Genomic DNA, 23,394 nt, shown 5'->3' with positions numbered 1-23,394 from the left:
TAACCTTTTTTACTTTGGATATTTGGATATCTGGATATTTGACCTCTAAGCTGAGATGACTGGAAATGCCTCCTCTGGGCACTAAATGCTGACATCTCCTGATAAGAGGGAAGCTGCAAAGTAGAAGAATTGAAGGTCAGTATGTTGATATTGGTCTCCAGCACATTGATGTACATTTGTGTATTGGCGAAGGGGAGTGAAGCTTGAGAGTGGGCCAGTGGGGAGGGGTAAATATTTTGTGATGCTGTCTACCTAAGGGCTGATAAAGTTTACAGCTGCATTAGGAGGACAAGCATTACCATTCGCATGAAAAGTAGGGCAGACGTCAGTTGCAAAAGCTTCTAGCCATACACATAGGGAAATACATAAAAGATACACCTTATTGCATTCACCCATTCACCCTCCCCTGTTCACGCTAATTGGAAATTTCTATCCATTTCAGAGAAGTAACACAATTATCCATCATTTTCCCTGGCACGAATCTTCCAGGAGGAAGAAAATGGAACACGCCTAGCAGCAGAGCTCACGCACTAGCCCATGTGTCTTAGATTTAATATCTGATCACTAGCTGGATTGAAGCCAAGAGGTGGTTCACAAAGTTGCTGCATATTAGAATCACCTGGGGAACTCTGAGACCTCCCCGTGCCCAGGCTCCTCCCTAAACCTACTGAATCAAAATCTCTGGGGCTGGGACCCAGACACCAAAGTTTCTCTTAAAAGCTCTTTAGGGGAAGAGATATGGGAATAGATGTATAGGTATAACTGATTCAGTTTGTTATAAAGCAGAAACTAATTTAAAAAAATATTTAATACTTAAAAAAAAAAAAAAAGCTCTTTAGGTAATTCATACGAGCAGCAAAGCTTGAGAACCAGCCCAATAACGGGAACAAACGTATTTCACACAGATAAAGTGGGGCAATTCATATGTTAAAAGAACATGAATATATATATATATATATATATATATATATATATATATATATTTCTTTTTTTCTCTTTATTCTGTTTATGTTTCAACTAGGCTTTTTTTTTTCCTTCTACAAAAAGCGTTATTGTTTCCATTTGGTCCAAGGCTTGGGAGAGGGCTCCAGGGCGGTTACAAAGCTGCCTAGTGGCTGCAAAGCTGGGCTTCAGGCAGAAGCTCTGACGTCAGAGGGGCTCCTCAGAGGCCGCTGGACTTCAGAGACTCCTGTTTGTGCTCGAGCATGAGCCTTTCGAAAAGCTACTCGCCCAGCACAGCCTGCGGACCAGCCAGCCTGCGGAGGTTGGTCAGGTGGTTGCCCATCTTCTTGATGAGTTACAGCTGCTCCTCCAGGAAGCGGCTCTCCAGGAAGTCACAGAGGTGGGAGTCTGCGTGGGCAGGACCCAGGGCACGCAGATCCGATAGTGCCTGGTTCAGGTTCTTCTCCCTAAGAATGGCGGCTTGCACAGTGTCCTGGGTTTTACCCCACTCATCTTGAGAAGGCTTCTGCGCACCCTGGAAGAGGGCGCGGCCACAGCACTTGTTTTGCATTTTTCAAGAGTCGCTGGGCGCCCTCACACTTCTCTTCAGCCAGTTGGCGAAAACTGTGGCCCCCATTGTCCAGAGTCCCACTGTTGCTGTGGAAATAGAAGCTTAGAGAGAGGTAAGTGTCCACAGATGCATGTTGAACAGGCGGTGGATGGCGGCCTCCACCTCGATGGAATAATTCTGACGAACCTGGGAACTCGTGGTTGATCAGTGATAAGGAGCTAAGCTCCAAAAACGGTGTTGGCCTGTCCTGGAGGCTGAGGATAGCTGAGTGGCTGATTCCAAAGGTTGCGACAGGAAGAAATTTTGGAGGGTGGTCGGGGGCTGGAGCAAGGAGCGTCCCTGGGTCTGTTCATTCCAAACACTGTTGAAGCCAAAGACAGATCTGCAGGACTGCCGAGTGCACTGCCTCAAATAGGCTTTGATATAAATGAACAAGAAGTCCAAGCAAGGACAAAACTTACCCTTCCCCCCACCAAAATAGCTGGTGACACTAGAATCTAGATCTGGGAAGGGATTCTTCCATTACTTTAACATTCCAAGCCACTAGAGCAGTGGTTCTCAAAGTATGGTCACCTTGTAAGCAAGCAGTACCCTATGGGGCCTTCCTAGGACAGACCCATCCCCCATAGCCTCTGCTGTAGTTCCTCTCTGAAGTCCTCAGATAATAGTATCTCAGGCATATTTCTTGAGTTTTCAGATGCTACAAACCACCACCCAATGGAAGAAGTTAACTCTTTGATGATCATGAGCACACAGCCCCCAGACCTTCTGGCACCTCAGGATGGATAATGTTACCTGCCCTGTGGCCTCAACATCAGCCAGTCAGATGATTGTGCACGAGCTGATCACATTCCCTGGGACGTCCCTCCCTCACGTGGCCTTTAAAAATGCTTTGCTGAAATCCTTTGGAGATTTCAGGGTTTTTGGAACACGGGCCACCCCTCTCCTTGCTCGATCCTGCAATAAACCTTTCTCTGCTCCAGACTGCAACCTTTCGGTTTGTTTGGCCTCACTGTGCTTCAGACACACGAACGTGCATTCGGTAACAACCTGATCAGCTTTACCAGCGTCCCCTGATAATGTGTCAGATATTCAAGTTTTAGGGCCCTGTCCCAGCCCTATGGAATCAGCAACTCTAGTGGGGCTCAGTGATCTCTGTTATAACTGGCCCTCCAGATGATTTTTATTCACCTTAAAGTTTGAAAATATCTGCATTGTCAGCTGCCAAAGCGTCCACCAGCAGGTGAAGGGGAGAGACGCCTGGAAAAGATAGGGAGTAGCCAAGGCAAGTACAGCAGCATTTGCCGTGGTAGTAATGGAGAATGCCTTTTCTCCACTGGTTGGCCCAGACTAGTATCTGGGGGCAGTGGCAGGGTTATTTAGGATGCTTTACATTTCAATGTAGAGTGACCTCTGTCCTGGTTTGCCAGGGACTTCCCCTGTGTGAGCACTTAAAATCTCATCCTGGCAAACCCCTTAGCCCTGGATTTGAAAAATTTAGGAAATCACATGAAATTTAGGGGAAACATGATCTAGGTTTTGGGCAAGTCACAAGTGCTAATTAAAGCTAAGCAAGTATGGACAACATCTAGCCTTCTTCACCCCTTTGCAGGAAGGTAAATCTGATTGGGTGAAAGAACTTATTGTTAAGAAATCTTTGTAGAAACATCCTCTTCTGCTTAGTCCGCTGGTTCTCACTTCTGGCTAGACAATGGCATCGTCTGAGGAGATTTTAAATGATTTTATTGGTTTAGGATGAGCAACTGTTGGTGTGAGGGTTTTTAAAAAGTGCTTCAGATGATTCTAATGTGCAGCCAAATTTAGGTGCCACTGCTTAAGCTTTTGAACCGCTGCTACATATTTTCACCTCATCTTCCTATGAGAATATCCAACTGTCGTTGGTTTTTTTTTTTCTTTTTCTTTTTTTAACTGTCTTATTATAAGATTTACTGTCTTAAATACGATTGAATGTACAGAAAATCCTGCTAGTCCATCTGGTATAGCTGGATCCTTAGAATAATATCGTTAAGATATATACCATCTAAGTATTGTGATTGGCCTTTTTAAAATGAACATATGCATTGAATTAGTACCATCTGTTTTGAAGCTGTCATGTTGGGTAGCTATACCTCTAATCTGCTGCCATTGCTAAATATCTGGACACCTCTTATTAGGAATTGCTTTTAAACATCTTTCGGAGTTAAAACCAAGATTGGTGTATTATTTGTACTGGGACCACAAAAACCTCACAAAGATCCCCCGCTGTACTTTCTACCCCCATCTCTAACCCTTGGCAACTTCTAATCTGTTCTCCATCTCCACAGTTTTGTTATTTTAAGAATAATATGTAAATATCATCATGAATTACTTAATCTTCGGAGATTGGCTTTTTAAAATTTTTCCCTCGGCATCATTCCCTTGAAGTTCACTTCAATTTTTGCATATATTAATAATTTGTTCCTTTTTGTTGCTTAGTAGTATTCTATCATAAGATTTTATCACAATTTGTTTCAACATTCATCCATTGAAAGACATTTGGGTAGTGGCCAGTTTGCGGATGTTATAAATAAAACTGCTATGAACATTTATGTGTAAGTTTCTGTGGGAACTTAATTAAGTTTTTGTTTCTTTTGGATAAATGCTCAAGAGTACAATTACTGTGTTGTAGGGTGAATCTACTTTTAGGATTAAAAGAGACTGTCAAGCTGTTTCTCAGAGTGGCTAAACCATTTTATTTTCCCACCAGTGATGTGATATAATTTTTCTATGTACTCACCAGCATTTGATTTTGTCACTATCCTTTAATTTTCGTTATTCTCTGATATCTCATTATGGTCTTAATTTGCATTTCCCTAATGGCTAATGATGTTGAGCATCTTTTCATGTGCTTCTTTGCCATGTGTATATTCTCTTCCATGAAATGTCTGTTCCTGTCTTCTGCCTATTTTCTAGTTGGGTTTTTTTAAGTTGTTTGGAGAGTTCTTTGTATATTATAGATACAAGTCATTTGTCTCATGTGGGATTTTCAAATATGTTTTCCCACTGTGTAATTTGAGTTTTCATCCACTTAAAATGATCTTCTATGAAGCATTTTTAACTCATTTTGATGAGATCCAATTTATCAATTTTTGCTTTTATTGATCATACTTTTGGTGTCAAGTCTAAGAATTATTCACGTAGTTCTAGATGCCAAAGATTTTCTCCTATTTTTTTTCTCAAAATGTCCTGCTTTTATATTGAACATTATGATCCCCTTTGATTTAATTTTTGTGTAAGGTGTGGAGGTTTAGGTTAAGGTTCATTTTTTGTTTGTTTGTTTTTGTCGAGGGATGTCCAACTGTTTCAGTACCATTTTTTGAAAAGTCTATTCTTCCTTGATAGCTTTCACACTGCTGTCAAAAACAAGTTAAATGTATTTATGTCAGTCTATTTCTGGGTTCTCTATTCCATTCCATTAATCTGTGTATCTACCCTCCATCATTACTGCAAAATCTTGAAATTGGGTAGATGAATTCCTCCCATTTTAATCTTCCTTTACAAATTGTTTTAGCTATTCTTCAGCCTCTTCTTACCATATAAATCTTAGAATAAGCTTGTCTATATCCACAAAAACCTTGAGGGCCTTTTAAGAATAACTCTGTTAAGCCTCTTAACTTGGGGAGAATTGACATCTTTATTATGTTGTGTTTTCTAATCCATGAACAAGGTATGTCTCACTATTTGTTTGGGACTTTTAAATTTTTCTTCATCAGCATTTTGTAATTTTCAGTATAGAGGACCTATAAATGTCTTATTGGGCTTATATTTAAGTATTTATTTAGGTCAGTTGTAAATGGCATCACATATTTTTATTTAAGCTTCTACACATTTGTTATTAATATATAATTTGATAAAACTGTGTTGATTTGTACTCTAAAACATTTACAAACTAATATTATTTCTCAAGCTTTTTGTGGATTCCTTGGTATTTTCTCCATTTAGATTATCATCTCCTCTTCAGATACCGTTTTACTTTTCCTTATTTAATATAGTAGTATATATTACTGTTCAACATTCAGTAGGATATATTCCTTCCTATTCAACGTAGTAGGAATAGTCCTTTTATCTTTTAAGTAAATGTTTTAAAAATTTAACTTTTAAATTTATGTATTTATTTATTTTTGCTTTATTTTCTTACTAGAGCCTCCATTAATATATTTAATAAAAGTGGTGAGGGCAGATATCGGTGCCTTGTTTCTGATCTTACAGAGAAAGCATTCAGTCTTTCACAGTTAAATATAATGTCGGTATAGGTTGTTTGTAGATCCTTTTGTTGAGTTTCAGTATATTCCTTTTCTATTCCTAGTTTTCTTGGGGGTTTTTTCTTCTTTTTTAAAATTTTTTAACTTTATTTTTATTTTTTACAACTTTATTGGAGTATAATTGCTTCACAATGGTGTGTTAGTTTCTGTTTTATAACAAAGTGAATCAGTTATACATATACATATGTTCCCATATCTCTTCCCTCTTGCGTCTCCCTCCCTCCCACCCTCCCTATCCCACCCCTCCAGGCAGTCACAAAGCACCAATCTGATCTCCCTGTGCTATGCGGCTGCTTCCCACTAGCTATGTACCTTACGTTTGGTAGTGTATATATGTCCATGCCTCTCTCTCGCTTTGTCACAGCTTACCCTTTCCCCTCCCCATATTCTCAAGTCCATTCTCAAGTAGGTCTGTGTCTTTATTCCTGTTTTACCCCTAGGTTCTTCATGACCTATTTTTTCTTAGATTCCATATATATGTGTTAGCATATGGTATTTGTCTTTCTCTTTCTGACTTACTTCACTCTGTATGACAGACTCTAGGTCTATCCACCTCATTACAAATAGCTCAATTTTGTTTCTTTTTATGGCTGAGTAATATGTCATTGTATATATGTGCCAAATCATGAATGGGATTGGATTTTGTCAAATGCTTTCTCTGCATTAATGGATAGGATCACATGACTTTTCCCCCTTAATCTATTGGATATGGTAAATTACATTGTTTGATTTTCAAATATTTAACCAAGTTTGCATAACTGAAATAAATACCACTTGGTCATGATATATTATTCTTTTTATAAATTTCTGGATTTAATTTGCTAATATCTGGCTGAAGTTTTTACAGGCAATTTCATAAAACATATTGGTCTATAGTCTTCTTCTTTTTATACTATTCCTGTATGGTTTTGGTATCAAGGTAATACTGGCTTCATAAAATTAATTAGGAACGGTTCCCTCTACTTCTATTTCTTATCAAATCATGTAAAATTGGTTTTAATTCTTTAAGTCTTGGGTAAAAGTGAAACATCTAAGCCTGAATATTTCTTTTGGGAGTTTTTATATGAAAAATCAGTGTTTCTAATGGTTACAGGAAAATTGAGATTATCTATTTCATCTTGGCTGAGTTTGGGTAGTTTTGGGTGTAGAAGAATTGGCCCATTTCATCTACATTTTTGAATTTATAGTGTAGACTTGTTCATAATAACTTGTCCCTTATTAACCTGCAGGATATGTCATGGTATCCCTGGTTGCATATCTGATATCTGTGATTTGTGCCATCTCTGTTTTTACCTTTATCAGTCTTGCTAGATCTTTATTGATTAAATTGTTTATTTCCAAGAACCAGTCTTTTGTTTCATTGATTTTCCCCCCCATTTTCCCGTTTTCAGTTTCATGGATTTCTGTTTCATCTTTATTATTTCCTTCTTTCTGCTTGTTTAGTGTTTTTTCCTCTTCCTTTTTTACTATTGTAATATAGAAAATGAGATTATTGCTTTGAAATATTTTATTTCCCAATTTAGTTCTATAAACTTCCCTTTTAGCATTACTTTCACTTCATTCCACAAATTTTGATCTGTTATATCTCCATTTTCTTTTATTCTATGCATTAAAATTTTTTTCCTTGATGCTGTCTTTTTTACCAATGAGTTCTTTAGAATTGTGATGTTTAGTTTTCATGTGATTGAAGATTCTCCTGTTGTCTTTCTGTTATTGATTTCTAGTCTGATTCCATTATGGCTAGAGAACATACTCTCTATGATTTTAATTCTTTTAAATCTGCTAATGTTTTTTTATCACCCAGTATATGGTATATGAGTGAATGTTCCACGGACACTTGAATATGTATTCTGCTCTTATTGAGTGTGTTCTTTAAATGTCAGTTATGTCCTGTTGATTGATGATGTTTTCAGCTCTTCCATATCCTTGCTGATTTTTCTGTCTGGTAGTTCTATAAATTGCTGTGTTGACGTCTCAAATAATAATTGTGGATTTAAAATTTTCTCCTTTTACTACCTTTTTCAGTGTTTGCTTCATGTATTTTGAAGTTCTGTTGTTTGGTGCACACACATTTATTATCACTAGGTCATCTAGGTGGATTATTCCTGTTATCTTTATGTAATGACCCTGTTGACCCTAATAATTTCCTTTGCTCTGAAATCTACTTTATCTGATATTAATTTATCCATTCCTGCTTTTTCTGATTAATGCTCACATGATATATCATTTTCATCCTTTTACTCTGAACTACGTATATCAGGATGTTTAAAGTAAGCTTCTTATAGACAGTATATACTTGGATCATGCTTGTGATTTTTTAATCTACTCTTCCAATCTCTGTCTTTGACTTGGTTACTTAGATCATTTACATTAATGTAATTATTGCTATGTTAAAGATTAGGTCTACCATTTTATTTTTTGTTTTGTCTTTTACCTTAGTTTCTCTATCTTGTGGGCCTTCTTGTGGGTTACTTAAACATTTTTTAATAAGCCCATTTAAATTTATTTATTTATAATCATGTGTGTATACTGTGTGTATAGTTTTCTTAGTGGTTGCTTTTGGCATTACAGTATACATATGTAACTTATCATAGTCTACTGGAATCAGTGTTTTATGACTTCAAGTGAAGTTTCAAAATTTTACTTCCATTTAGGTCTCTTAATATTCCCCAGTTTTAAAGTATGATTTTCTGTAGTATTTCCTTTCTCTACATTGAGAACCACATCAGATGGTGTCCTAATTTTTGCTTTGACCATCATATAGTATTTAAGAAACTCATGAGACTAATGATATTCTCTTCTATTTACCCCATTTGTTTTCACCCATTCCATTGTTCTCCTTTTCTTTCTGAAGTTCCCAGTGTTCTGTTTTTGTTTTTTTATGTTTTCATAAGCGTAGGTGATATGTGGTCTTTCCAGTGCCATTGGATATGAGTTTCAGGAAACCCTGAGCCTGGCTCACTTAATGCTGCTGAGTTGGAGGGTTTATATATGTGGGGCCTGTTGGCTCAGCAGATGCTAGCAGATTACACTAATGTTGATGGGACTAGTGCCACAGGAGGATGGGTTCCCATTCAGGCTATGCTGCTGCTACAGTAGAACAAGTGCCCCTCTACTCCAAATGTGGGGCAATGACCTGCTGCTGTCACTGCTTTGTATTAGGCTGCTTTTCCTCAGGTGTGTGATGGGATCCCATGGAAGCTGCTGCTGTTGATGTCAATCACAATGTTAAATTCATTTCAGAAATACTTAAGTATAAGTATATAGCCTGGCTCTTGTAGAACCTCTGTATTTGTTTTTTATTGCTTTCATACAAATTACCAAAAACGTAGTGACTCAAAACAAGGTAAATTTATTACCTTACAAGTCTGACATTGGTCTCAATTGAGTAAAGTAAAAGTGTTGGCAGGATCGACAGACGAATGGATAAAGATGTGGCACAGGGATTCCCTGTTGGCACAGTGGTTGGGAGTCCGCCTGCTGATGCAGGGGACACGGGTCATGCCCCGCTGCAGGAAGATACCACATGCTGCGGAGTGGCTGAGCCCATAATCCACAGCTGCTGAGCCAGCGCGTCCAGAGCCTGTGCTCCGCAACAGGAGAGGCCGCAACAGTGAGAAGCCCACGTACCACAAAAAAAAAAAAAAAAAAAAAATGTGGCCCATATATACAATGGAATATTACTCAGCCATAAAAAGAAATGAAATTGGGTTTTTTGTAGTGAGGTGGATTGACTTAGAGACTGTCATACAGAGTGAAGTAAGTCAGAAAGGGAAAAACAAATACCATATGCTAACACATATATATGGAATATTAAAAAAAAGAAAAACTGGTTTTGAAGAACCTAGGGGCAGGGCAGGAATAAAGATGCAGCCATAGAGAGTGAACTTGAGGACACAGGGAGGGGGAAGGGTTATCTGGGATGAAGTGAGAGAGTGGCATGGACATATATACACTACCAAATGTAAAATAGATAGCTAGTGGGAAGCAGCCACAAAGCACAGGGAGATCAGCTCTATGCTTTGTGTCCACCTAGAGGGGTGGGATAGGGAAGGGAGGGTGGTAGGGAGATGCAAGAGGGAGAGGATGTGGAGATATATGTATATGTATAGCTGATTGACTTTGTTATGAAGCAGAAACTAACACACCATTGTAAAGCAATTATACTCCAATATAGATGGTTAAAAAAGAAAAAAAAAGTGTTGGCAGAGCTACATTCTTTTCTGGAGGCTCTTAGGGTTGTTTCTGTTCCCTGGACTTTATCTGCTGCCAGCGGTCACTTATAGTCTTTGACTCAGAGTCCCCTTTCTCCACCTACAAAACCCAAAATGTTGCATCGCTGTGATTCTGCTTCTATTAAGTCATCTCTATCTTTCTCTTTCTACAGTTGGGAATGGTTTTCTGCTTTTAAGGACTCGTGCAATTAGATTTGTTCCATGAGGTAATCCAGGATAATCTTTCTATCTCAAGGTCTATAACTTCAGTCATATCTGCAAAGTCCTCTTCACCATGTAAGGTAACATATTAATAGGTTCCAGGGATTAGGGTGAGGGCATTTTTAGGAGCCATTATGCTACCTACCACACCCTTAACAAGTGACCTTGAGAAAATGACTGAGATTTTTAAAGCCTTACTTTCCTCAAACATAAAATGGGAAGAAAGATAACTAGTTAATATCATGAAAGTGAAACAGTATATATGAAATCAACTACTTCAGAAAATAAGATTTCTTCTTTTTCTTTATGATTTACATGATTCTCTCAGAGTTCAGTTACTTGAAGAGTTACTTTTTTGTAAACAGAACTAAGGAATTTCAGGGTTCAGATGCTGTAAGATTGTCTGAATTATCTGAGTAACAATTAGCTAAGCACAGGTGTAAAGCATTTGATTTACTCCCTAGTGTTCTTTGTCTTCTCATCCCACTAAATGCATATCCCTTGTCTAGCTCCAGCCAGTAGAGTCAGAGCTTGTTTTACTGTTTAACTAAAGTTCAATTTAAATTCTCTCTACATCTCCAGATTCTCAGCCCTGGTTGCATATTATATTCACTGGGGAGATTTCAAGAACTACTGATGTCCAATTTCTACCTATCATGGATATTTGAGGAGGGACCTGGAATGAAATGCTCTAGCTTATGGCTTTGGGCGCCAAATCATGTTACCTGTAGAAGGTATCTTCTAGGTATGAAAATAGTTCAGATAAGTCAAATTTCTCAGTAAAAGATGACAAAACTATGGCTTAGGGGGTAAATTTTCCATGTCAATTTGTCTGGGCCACCATACCCAGTTATTTGGTCAAATATTATTCTGGATATTTCTGTGATGGCATTTTTGTGTTTTTTAAATTATTTATTTATTTCGTTCTTTCTTTCTATCTATCTATCTTTCTTTCTTTCTTTATATTTTTGGCTGTGTTGGGTCTTCGTTGCTGCCCGTGGGCTTTCTCTATTTGCAGCAAGCGAGGGCTACTCTTCGTCGTGGTGCACGGTCTTCTCATTGCCGTGACTTCTCTTGTTGCAGAGCATGGGCTCTAGGTGCACGGGCTCAGTAGCTGTGGTGCGTGGGCTTAGTTGGTCCACGGCATGTGGGATCTTCCCAGACCAGGGCTCAAACCCGTGTTCCCTGCATTTGCAGGCAGATCCTTAACCACTGTGCCACCAGGGTAGTCCCTGTGATGGTGTTTTTGGATGAAATTCATATTTAAATTGGTGGTGGACTTTGAGTAAAGCAGATTATCTTCCATAATATGGGTGGGCCTCATCCAATCAGTTAAAGTTCTAATAAAACAAAGACTGACTTCCCTGTGGCAAAAAGGAATTCTGCCAGAAGACTTACAGAAATTGAACTGCAACTCTTCCTAGAGTCTCTAGACAGCCTAACCTGCATTTTATGAATTTACCAAGCCTCTATTATTGTGTGAACCAATTGTTTAAAATCTCTCTCTCTCTTTCTCTATCTTTATATAGATATGGATATAGATCTAGATATCTATATTGATATCTAGATCTATATCTATCAATATATATGGGCACATTGTATACACCTGCTGTTGGTTCTGTTTTTCTGGAGAAACTTGACTAACATAGTGGCCCATATAAATAAAAGGATGAACCCAAGTTCACCCAGGTAGAAAGTAGTACAATGAGAACTGGAACTTAAGGCCTCATAACTCATTCAGCTGTGAACACTGACCCAGAACTGGGGTCTGCAAACTCTGGCCCACTGATCAGATCTCGCTTGACTCCTGGTTTTGTGCATAACGTTTTGCTTGAACACAGCCACACCCATTCATTAAGGTATCGTGCATGGCTGTTTCTGTGCTACAGCAGCAGATAGGCAATTGCAACGGATACGTATGGTACACAAAATCCAAAATATTTGCTCTCTGACCCTTTACAGAAAAGATCTGCTGACCCTTGCTCTAGGATGCCATCTGATTTCTGATAGCCCCGAGGAGAATAATTCATGCACATTGGGATAGATTGTTAATCTCATGTCCTCCTTATGTCAAAGATCTCTTAAATGCTCACCCTTGCAATAGCCAGCTTGGGGAGCACTGTCTGAGGATGCAGAAATATTTCTTGTCAGGTCTTTCCAATCCACACTGCTCCCTGACTATGGTTCTTAAAACCTATTTTTGAAAAAAATTTTATTGGAGTATAGTTGATTTACAGTGTTGTGTTAGTTTCAGGTGTACAGAAAAGTGAAACAGTTATACATATACATATACCCACTTTTTTTTTTTTTTTTGCGGCACGCGGGCCTCTCACTGTTGTGGCCTCTCCTGTTGTGGAGCACAGGCTCCGGACGCGCAGGCTCGGTGGCCATGGCTCATGGGCCCAGCCGCTCCGCGGCATGTGAGATCTCCCTGGACTGGGACACAAACCCGTGTCCCCTGCATTGGCAGGCGGACTGTCAACCACTGCGCCACCAGGGAAGCCCCACTTGTATTATTTTTTAGAGTCGTTTCGAAATAGCCCATTACAGAGTATTGAGTGGAGTTCCCTGTGCTAATAAGAAGAGCAGGTTCTTATTAGTTATCTATTTTATGTAGAGTAGTGTGTATATTTCAGTCCCAATCTCCCATTTTAACCTCCCCTCCACAATCCCCTGGTAACCCTAAGTTTGTTTTCTACATCCGTGCCTCTACTTCTAAAACCTGTCTATTTTAACCAACTACCACTCATTGCTTACTGTCTCTGGCTTCATGTACTTGATAATAAATCTACTTTTTGTTCTATCCTGGATGACATGTCCCAAGGACTGAGATAATATCTTATTCTACATAACTTGTCCTTGATATTGTCTATCTTGGGGTCTTCATCTATGTCCCAAAGAAGACAGTCACACTCTGTCTTCTAGTACTACTAATAATACCACATTTTAGGGCATGAATTTGACCCAATGCACTGAACTATCCCTTTAGAAGCTGTATGCAACCTGTCACTGGGTTTTAGCATAGGGGTAGAACTCAGATTAGTGTTCCTATTTAAACAAATCTACTTGATCAGAAACCTTTTGTCTCACCATTTATTTTATTACACAAGTAACTTCTGTCTTTGCATCTAGGATGTAAATATTTTTAATTTCCTAAATTATCTGAAAAATTATTTAGAGCTTCTGTTTCAGTAGGCATTGGAATTGCTGTGTTATGACTATTTCATTATTTTATTTCCAAATGTTAAATCAGGCTTCAAGCTTTGGCCAAGAGTAGACAGGAAAGGGTTTAAAAAGAAATGAAGAGTGGGAAAGACTTCTGATGCAAGGGAGACATGATAAAGATTTGATTTTGAATCAGTAATTTATAATAAAGGTTTGATTTTGAATCAATAATTTATGTCATTGCAGAATATCTCCCTGGTAAACTTCCATTCTCTGGTCATCATTAAGTCCAGAAATCAACAATCAAAATGTGCAGTGCTCTTCTTCATTTTCTAAACACAAACCTATATCTAGAGGAGAGGAGAAGTCATTTCATCACTCAGGCTCTGGACTTACGACTCCAAGTCCTGTCTTCTTTCAACCATACCTGCTAAGTTTCTGTCTAACTTCTTGAGCATGAGGTAATGGCTTCAGCTTTCATCCCCTCCCTCAGTATATAGCTTAGTGACTATGAGTAAGGGATCTAAAACTTGAGAACTTGGGTTCAAATCTTGACTCTCAAATTTACTTGTTGAGTACTCTTGAGCATGTTATCTGTTTCTGCCTCAGTTTTCTCATCTATAAAATAGAGATAACATTATTTCTCTCAGCGAGTTACTATGAGGGTTAAAAGAGAAAATTCATACAATGAAAGAATTGATCAGTTCTTGGAACACAATAAATACCAGAAAGAAATGTTAGCCATTATCAAGGGCCCCTCATTTTATGGATAATATTGATTAGTTTATATAGGTATAATATTTACATATACATAAACATTTTGTACCTAGATGTGTGTATACGTTCTTCTTAGAAATTGAGCACTCAACATTCACATCTAAAAGTATGTGCTCTGTGAAATGTAGATCTCCTGTGTACAGACATAGTGCTATATTATCTATTAGATAATAGATATCTAACTGTGTTATCTAATAGATAACACAGTTATGTACTGCTACATAATTAAGAAGTCCAAACTTAGTGTTGAAACAAAAAAAAAAAAGTTAATATGTGCCCAGATTCTGTGGGTCAGCAATTCAAACAGTACACAGAGGAAATGGCTTGTCTCTACTCCATGACTGATGTCTGAAACCTCAGCTCATGAGGATTGAAAAGGCTGGGGCTGGAATCATCTAGATAATTTTAATTCCCATTTCTGGCCCTTGAGATGGGATGACTTGAAGACTGGGCCCAACAAGGACTGTTGACTGGAGTGCCTATAGATGGCTGCCCATGTGGCTTGGACTTCTCATAATGTGGTAGTTAGGATTCAAGATAGAGTATCCCAAGAATGAGTGTCCAGGGTTCAAGCATTCCATGAGAATCATGCAAAAGCTGCATGACCTTTTATGACCTACTCTTAGATGTTACATAGCATCACTTTCACTATATACTATTGCAGGTGTTGGAGACCTTTTTCCATAAAGTGTCAGACAGTCAATATTTTAGACTTTACAAGCCATACAATCTCTTTTGCAACTACTTAACTCTGCTGCTGTGATGTGAAAACGGACACAAACAATACATATACTGAGGAACATGGCTGTGTTCCAATAAAGCTTCATTTATAAAAGCTGGTAGAGGACTAGATTTGGCCCACTATCCATAATTTACTGACCCCTGCTCTATTGTTTGTTAGAATTTGGGAGCCAAAATGTTCCTCAGTATTTACTGCTTTGCTAGTCCATTTAAGAAAATGGACTATTGAAAAAATAGCTTCAGACACAATATGGCATTTTATGATTTAGCATAAAATCTGAGAAATATAGAGGTTATCTGAAGCCTGCAATGATAAAGTTCCCTCTGCTATTGAAGTTATCGTCTTTAAACAAAGATTCTATATCAGTAATGCTATATATATATTTATGTATTTATGATATTTAGGTTAATTTCCTATTCTCTCTAAGGAAGTAATTGGTTGCTTGGTATGAGAGATGGTGTGGCTTCCAAAGGTGAAAAGTATTATTTTGTTGTAATTTCCAGCTACCTAAGGATGGGAGAGGCCCAGGACACTGCAGTCAGTATATTTTGTGGAGCAGGTTATATTGTGGTTTATTCATGAACTTTTACATGTTTATTTTCTATGCAAGTTTGTGTGCTCCTTTTTGAGTTTTGGTAGATAAGTGTTTTGTAACTTTCAAATACTTGGAGTTTTATATATATATAACTTTTATATATACATATTTTAACGTAGTAGTTAAAGCAGTGGAGAGTGTATTATAGTCTACCTAGGTTCAAATTCTGGCTTTACCCTATGACTTCCCTGTGGCTTCCTCTGCTCACCTATTAAAAAGGAGTATAATAAGACTGCTGTGGTGAGTTATATACTAAGTGCTATTTAAGCATTTGCTATAATGATTATGTATACTCGAAGGCAAGGAACTTGCCCCTTGATCGTGTCTGTATTTCTAGTGCTTAAGAATTCCTAGCGCTTTCCTAGTGCATTGTCTTAGGATAGAGATAGCTCAGTATAGTTCTTCTCACTATAAAATACTGTTATGTTGAAAGTCTTTGCTTGTGTACTAATAATCTACGACATATCTGCTGAGGACAAGGAAACAAAGAGTTTTAAAGCGGCAATGGATTACAAAAGATTGTATGATGTAATGCCTTTATTATGTAATTATAAAACTAACAAATGATCATGGTAGAAAATTTGAAAAACTCCTAGACAAAACAGAGATCAATAAAATTTGGAGTAACTTTCAGAATGTAGAGTTGTCCATGAATGTTAGTGCTTTCACATTTTCCGGGACTTTAAGTAGACTCTGCTTCTTAAGAGTCTATTCATGATATCTTATTTTAATGATGTTTTCATCATGGGGACACACACACACAGAAATCTGCTAAAAAAAAAAAAGAAAGACATGTAAATCACTGATGTTTCAGATAGCCACATGAAATAAAGTGAGAAAGGTCAACAAGCTGAAAGAATGTGCAGTAGCATCTCCTTAATTGCTTACAGAATTCTGATAATTACCTCTTTGTGGATAAAGTAATTAATGGGGAATCTAATTCAAGAAAAATGTATGAACTTCAAGCCGTCTCGAAGCCAAGTATTTCTTTCCACAGGAGGTTACTTTCCACGGCCGTGCTTCCTTATTACCTGACAGGGAAAGAGTATTGTATGGCAAAGGATCTTCCTGAAGGAGGGTGCTTCCCACACTGATTGTCATAAACGACTTCGGAATTACTGTTGCTGTATTACCAAAATCTTAAACTAGGATATTTTGGACAAATGTGGTCCTTAGTTAATTTTTAGAGCTACAAACTGTCAGATGGCTCTGCAATAGCAATTGTCTGGCTATTCTTCAGGGTGATCACAATATGGTAATGACCTTGAGGTATCACTAAAAAGCAGGAAGGTGGAAGTCTTCCTTTGGTTCCAGAGTGAAATGTGAGTTGGAGTTGGAGTTGGAAAAGAGGCCGACAACCAAGTGATAGAGAAGGAAATGTGAGGTCATTAGTGAAAAACCAGGTTTAAGTTAAGGTGAAGAGGCATGAGGAAATGGTCAGCTGTTATAGTATTACAAAGATCATCAAGAAGCAAATCCATGAATGTGGTTTGTATTGCAATCTGCTGAAAAAGAGACAAATATCCTGGCCTGGGCTTCATGGAGATTATATTTTATTGATTCTGATAATAGAGTATTGTTGAAAAGGGCCTCCTATAAATTATAACCATGCAAAGGCAGCAAGATAATTTTTTTTCTTTATGTATGTGTTTCTCATTCCTACTCACTTCTCACTTAGGGGAAGAGAAAATCACAAAAAACAAAAATGTCAAATCTCAGCTATTCATTTTCAAAATATTTTTTTTCCAAATTCCAATGGAGGCAATAGGTTAACTGTTAAGATTTGTAAGGCTCAAAAAGCTAGATTTTTACAAGTGTAGCCAAATTTTATTCCATAAATAATAGCTTTGGAAAGAATATGTGATGATGCAAAGTTGGAAAAAGCTGGTTTTTCTTCCGTGAATGACTTCACCATGTTGGGAGAAGAGGCAGAGAAGAAATCAAAGTAATAAAACATGGGGTGAGTTTTTCTGATACGGGACTCTAGTGCTTTAAAATAGACTTGATAATCCTAGGGATAATCTGAGGTCGAACAGACCAATGCCTCATTTCCAATCTGGTACCCTGGAAGAAAACAGTGTATTTCCTTTGAGGTCTTGAGAGGTTTTTCTTCTGCTTTGTTTTGGTTTTGGTTCATTTTGTAATCAACCTTATTAAGGTATCATTTACCTACAATAAAATGCAGACATTTCTAGTCAACGGTTCAGTGACTTTTAATTAATGTATACATTTGTATAACTACCACCCCCATAAAGATCGATAACAATTCTAAAACCCTAGAAAGTTTCCTCCTAGGCTTTTGCAAAAGTATCCCCATCTCCCAACCCAAGGCAACCACAGGTCTGTTTTTTATCATTAGAGATGAATTTTGTTTAGAATTTCATGTAAGTTGAATAATACAGTAGGTGCCCTTTTGACCTGGCTTCACTTGCTCAGCCTACGGTTTTTGAGAGTCATTCATGTTGGGATGTTTTAAACCAGGACTTTAGCCTGGGTGACGATGTTGTCTGAAGGCACCTATAGGTACATCTGAGTCTCTGGCATTGTCACTGTCTGTTCTTGGCTTAGTGTTTTCAACTTTACTAAGAAGCACAAGGTTGAAGTAAGGAAGACCATTGTCAGTATAATGGAGGTGAAGTGGGTACTGTTATATAATATTCTCAGCATAAATTGACCTGCTTGGAATCATCATGTTGATAATCGACAAAGATACTCTTCCTCCAAAAACTTTGATACTATAAAACTTCTAAAGGACGCTGTCCTAGGACTCTTTTAGTTTTCATTTTTTGGGAAATATTTCCGGAAAATTCAGATGCTCACAACCTGAAAGAAGCAGTTATTCACCTGAAGGCTAGCTCTGCTAAAGTTGAGTTGTCCGACCTTTACATGCTGATAGAACCCAAATAACCTTGCAAAACTATGCTCTCTTATTGCACATGAGCATATAGATTATTTAAGTTGGACGTGTATATGCAATAGAGTGAAAAAAACACAGAATCTTTGAGTTTCCCTTGCTGGGTTTTTTTAATTTTTTGATTTAAGTTTCTATAGCATATGCTAATAGTTTAGGGTAACCTCAGGTTAGTTTTAGGTCCACTCTTTATGTAAATGTTGAAGTACTCCATACCCACCTTTTTTCTACCTTCCTTCTTTTCTTCCATCTTTCCTTTCTAACTTCTTATAATCCATTCTACTTAATCCTACATTTGTTGAGGTGGCAATTACTGTAGGAAAATTGAAAGCAGTGTGAAATTTTGCTGTTCAGAATGCATGTTGACCAAATTCTATATTGAGAAAAGGTCTGAATTTACCCACAGTAACCCTTTCTCAGCGTCTCTGAATAAGGGCCATAGAAACTGGGCTATATATAATATCCTGACAGGTATGTAGAATTCATAGCAATTGCCCTCAGAGAGCTTACCTAGCGTAGATGCATATGAATGTATTTAATGATTGCTTTATTGGCAGCAGTGCCAACATACACAGTCTATTTTGTTTTATATCATTATCATTACCTGCTGTTTACCACTGTATACATTGCTAATGGTGTGGTTTCTATGGCTTGTGAATTTCATGGCCAAATAATATGTAATTTATGGCACACTTTATTGTAGAAGATGGAGACTCCATAAATTTTCGTGTGCTCTTTGCCCCTTTGGAATGTATTACACTGAGATCAGGCAAAGTAATAAATTTATTTCAAATGTGCGTGATAGCTTAACATCAGTTAGGACTGATGGGCAATATTTCACCTTCCAGCAACAGAACAGTTTTTAAAGACTAAGCCATTGAACGTGGAATTCCTGAACATGGGACTCAGTTCACTGGGATCCCTTCTTAGAAAAATAAAGGAAAACTTGAATTGGATATGTGTGGCTTATTCAAGTAGTAATTAATCAGCTACATCTTTGTGAACTTAATTTGTCACAATCATTTGGTATTTTATTAACTCTCTTGCCCTTCTTCCCCTGACTCTCACGAGAATGGATCATGAGTATCTTAAAACATACTAAGTCGTCTTCCATCCCTGTTAATCTAACTACAAAAGCACACTTTCCTTATCCAGTGTAACTTACTGTCTTTTAGAGTAGCTGTGGTTTTAATTCTCTACAAAATTAAAACCAGCAAAGAAACATTTTCAAGGAGCCAGCACATTGTAGAGCTTTAGGAAGAAGACTTTAGAATTAAGGGCAACTATATCATTTTATAGCTAAAGCACCTGAGGCCTAATGTAGGAAGGTAACCATCGAGGTCAGGGAAAGGGGTTGAAGATCAGGTTTCAAGCTGAGAAAGAGTCTACAGGGACTCAATCTGAGCAGGTCAAAAACTGAAATGAGACCATGAATGTTCTGGGAAGGCTGGCATCTGGCCTCAAGTGTGGGATTCAGACAGGGAGTGGGCCCGGGGGGAACTGAGCTTCTGCAGTAGGCAGAGAAGTCCACCTCATCTCCGGAAAGTGCCACTGACATCAGGGAGTTGAGGGGAAAGAGCAGTGAATTCCAGTCCACCTGAGAAAGCAGGCCAATCTGATTAACTCTGAATTTAGGCTTATTTCAGAGACTTCTTGAGAAAGAACTTGGACAAGAGCAAGTCCCGCACAGCCTCTTTAAATCCATGCCCAGTATTTTCTGGTGGAGCTGCTTAAACCCTCCAAGTGACTCCAGTATTTTAATTTCACTCTATATTTAATTCCGACAGTTCTATGATTGATTATTTAATGGGCAAATAAGTAGGGTCACAAAAGAGTGTGAATGTATTTTACAGGATGAGGATGGGCAGAGTGGAACAGTCTGGAATAGGACACCAATAAAAAGGGATCTTGGTAAATAAGAAGGTCTATTAGAAATGGAGAGGAATTCTCAAGGAAATTCGTGCCTGACACCACGCCCTTCTCTCTGCATGTTTAGAAGCTAGTTTCTAATTTTATTTTCATAGGAGATGTCCCTGTGATGAATTGTCTTTTACCTCCACACTACTTATCCCATGGAAATATTGTGAAGTTTGTGTGAGAGAAAGTATTAGAATTTGTCTTGGAAGCAGCTATAACCATTTCCTGGAACAATCTAGGGTAGAAGGAAAAGGAAAGGAAGGTGGAAACAAAGGAGAAAGACAGCTAAGGCTGCTGGAGTCTCTCGCTGGGATTTGTGGTATCTCTTTTTGAAACAAAGTACAGAAAGTCAGAACTTGACTGATTGTTTCTTGATCACGGTTTGTTTTCATTTTTGTTTTCTTGTTCTCTCCTCAGTTATTCCAGCCAGTGATATGTCATTTTCAGTTTCAGTAAGCATGCCTGTCTTGTTTCCATTTGCATTATTCATGCAAACGTTGATTGAACTGATGACCCCGAGTTATCACGGAAACATTAGATACACCAGTGGATACATTTCTTAATTTTAGAAAAAAATTACCGAGTGAAGGTTAAAATAACTCCTCTTAAATTTGTCATTAAAAAAAAACTTCTCCTAACATACAATACCTCATTGCCTAATAATGCCAGATAAATGAAGAATTCCTATGTATTCATGAATGCAGGCCAGTCTGTATATTTTTGGGCAGGTATGGCCGAGGGTAACGGCCTGGTTTGCTGGCCATGTCCTGTCTCCTAGAAAGTTGTAGTTTCTGTTGTCTTTAAGTTGGTCCATTGGATATCAGAGGTGAATTTATAAAACTATACTTCCCTTTCCACTTACTTTGTTTTGTTTTGTTTTTTTTACTTGAAGTATAGTTGATTGACAATGTTGTGTTTCAGGGGTACAACCAAGTGATTCAGATATATATATTTCTTTTTCAGATCCTTTTCCATTATAGGTTATTACAAGGCATTGAATATAGTTGCCTGTGCTATACAGTAGGACCTTGTAGTTTATCTACTTTATATATAGTATACACTTACTTTGTGTGACACAGGCTGGTCAGACCACATGATTATTTTCACTTTTGATATAATTTTTTCAGGTCCCACCTCAAATCTTTGATAAGAAGATATTTTAAAAGAAGTTTAGCATTTGCATGCTCTAAATCCAACAGTAGTAATTAGAGATATGGTTTTGCACTAGGTATTCCTCTCTTTTGTTCTTGGCCAACCAATTGAAAATTAGCTTTTATTTTCTGGTTGATTTGCTAGATGTTTATGACTATAATAAAAGTCTTAAATTTTGTCTCATATCTTAAAACACAATCTGAATTAGCAATGGATATTGTGCTATACATAGGGGCTGTGATATAAATATAGTTTCTAACTTCAAAAACATATAACCTAGAAGGGAACACAGACACATATGCAGCAATTATGGCAACTGCATTTGTTTACTAAGTGAAATAGTACTGAGATGGATAAAGTGCTAGCAAGCCTTGAACAGCCAAATCAGCTTCAAAAATAGATGTGCAGTTCTTTAAAAATATTTTTAACATTTTTCCAGCTACATGTAGAATATAACAGCATAAAAACGGTATGGGTTTTATTTTAGGTAATTAAGCATTTTGACATCGTCATAATGAAGTTAAATCCAGAAAGAGGTTTCTCTCCATGATCTCTTGAAATGGTCCTTGATCATCCACAATATTTCCCATCATCACAAAGGTGATAGCAAGGGCAGGGAACTCCAACATTATTAAAGTTTCATAAAGCAAAGTCAATTTTAAGAATATAATGTCCCCAAACTGATAAAGGTCTTGACAGATAATTTCAAGGGAAGCATAAATTATTTTCTGTTTGTCAGAGGGCAAAAATATTTAGATTGAGTTAATGAATGGTAGAGTTTTTGAGTGCAGAGTGTCCTTAAAATATTATGTAGATCTGTACTGTCAACAGATGCTAGCTATGTGGCATTATTTATATGTAAACAAATTTAAAAATAAGATTAAAAATTCAGTTCCTCAGTTGCATTTGCCATATTTCAAAGATGTTTATTAGCTCCATGTAGCTATTGAATACTGCTTTGCATAGTACAGATATAGAATATTTTCATTATCACCCAAAATTCTATTGAGCAATACTAAAATTATACCCAGATATTCACAGAGAAGGCAACCAAGTCTCAAGGAAATAATCTAACTTCCCCAAGGTCACACAGCTATGTTTTTAAAGAAAAACAAAATGACACAAAAGAAATAGTAACATAGGCATTAAAGAAACGCAGTAAGTTTCTGGAGCAGTCAAAGTAGGGTTTAAAAGTGCATACTTAGCTGTTAGCAGGGTTGAAGCTCTTGATGGTTGGTAAGATCTACCTGCCTGAATTTGGACATTAGCATTTTATGCAATGAATTAAAAGCAAAAAATAATTTCAACGTGTGGCTGCCAGCTCCATATTTTTAGCCACTGCCATGCTTCCAGATTATGTTTATCACTTTCATATACAGGGCACCACTGTGAAATGTGATGGTTTATCTGACCCCAGAGAAATCAAGAGATCTTGTGGGTGCTATGGCTATATTTGAAAAGGCTGATTTTTAAATGCATCATGCAGACTGGCCCTGTTTTAAAAGGGATTCCTGCCATCAATAATCAAAATGTAAACTCTCTTCTCACCTTGCAAAAGTCAAAGATAGTCCCTGCATCTTTATTATTTCATTGAAATCCAAATAGTACTTTTCCATTCCCTAACTTGTTTTCCTCACAGTGTGACCAACTATTGCCAAGGACAGAAAGGTTAGATTTATCAATCAAAGTTTGCTAAAGGCCCCCTAGGTAATTTAACGCTCAAGAGAAACAATCCTCATGTATTCTTTTTCTGTTGTTTCAATAGCTTTGTTTCAGTATGTTTTGTTCTGTAGCAGAGGTTCTGTGAAGCGCTTATCTTCCTCAGGGGTCCAGAAAGCCTGCGAGTCTGTGGGTAAAGAAGGGTACGAAGAGAGAGGGAAGGAGG

The 23,394-nt window shown here is 37.6% G+C and overlaps 1 pseudogene; it reads right to left on the bottom strand.

Annotated features, from left to right (window-relative positions):
- Positions 1–1,149: 1,149 nt before the first annotated feature.
- The window catches only part of LOC132494201 (ferritin light chain-like), a 101,204-nt pseudogene continuing 78,959 nt past the window's right edge, over positions 1,150–23,394 (bottom strand).

This window comes from Mesoplodon densirostris, chromosome 7 (genome assembly GCF_025265405.1).
Source record: "Mesoplodon densirostris isolate mMesDen1 chromosome 7, mMesDen1 primary haplotype, whole genome shotgun sequence".
In the NCBI taxonomy this organism is placed as follows: domain Eukaryota; kingdom Metazoa; phylum Chordata; class Mammalia; order Artiodactyla; family Ziphiidae; genus Mesoplodon; species Mesoplodon densirostris.
The sequence above is the reverse complement of the archived record's forward strand: the minus strand, read 5'-3'. Positions and strand labels throughout refer to the sequence as shown.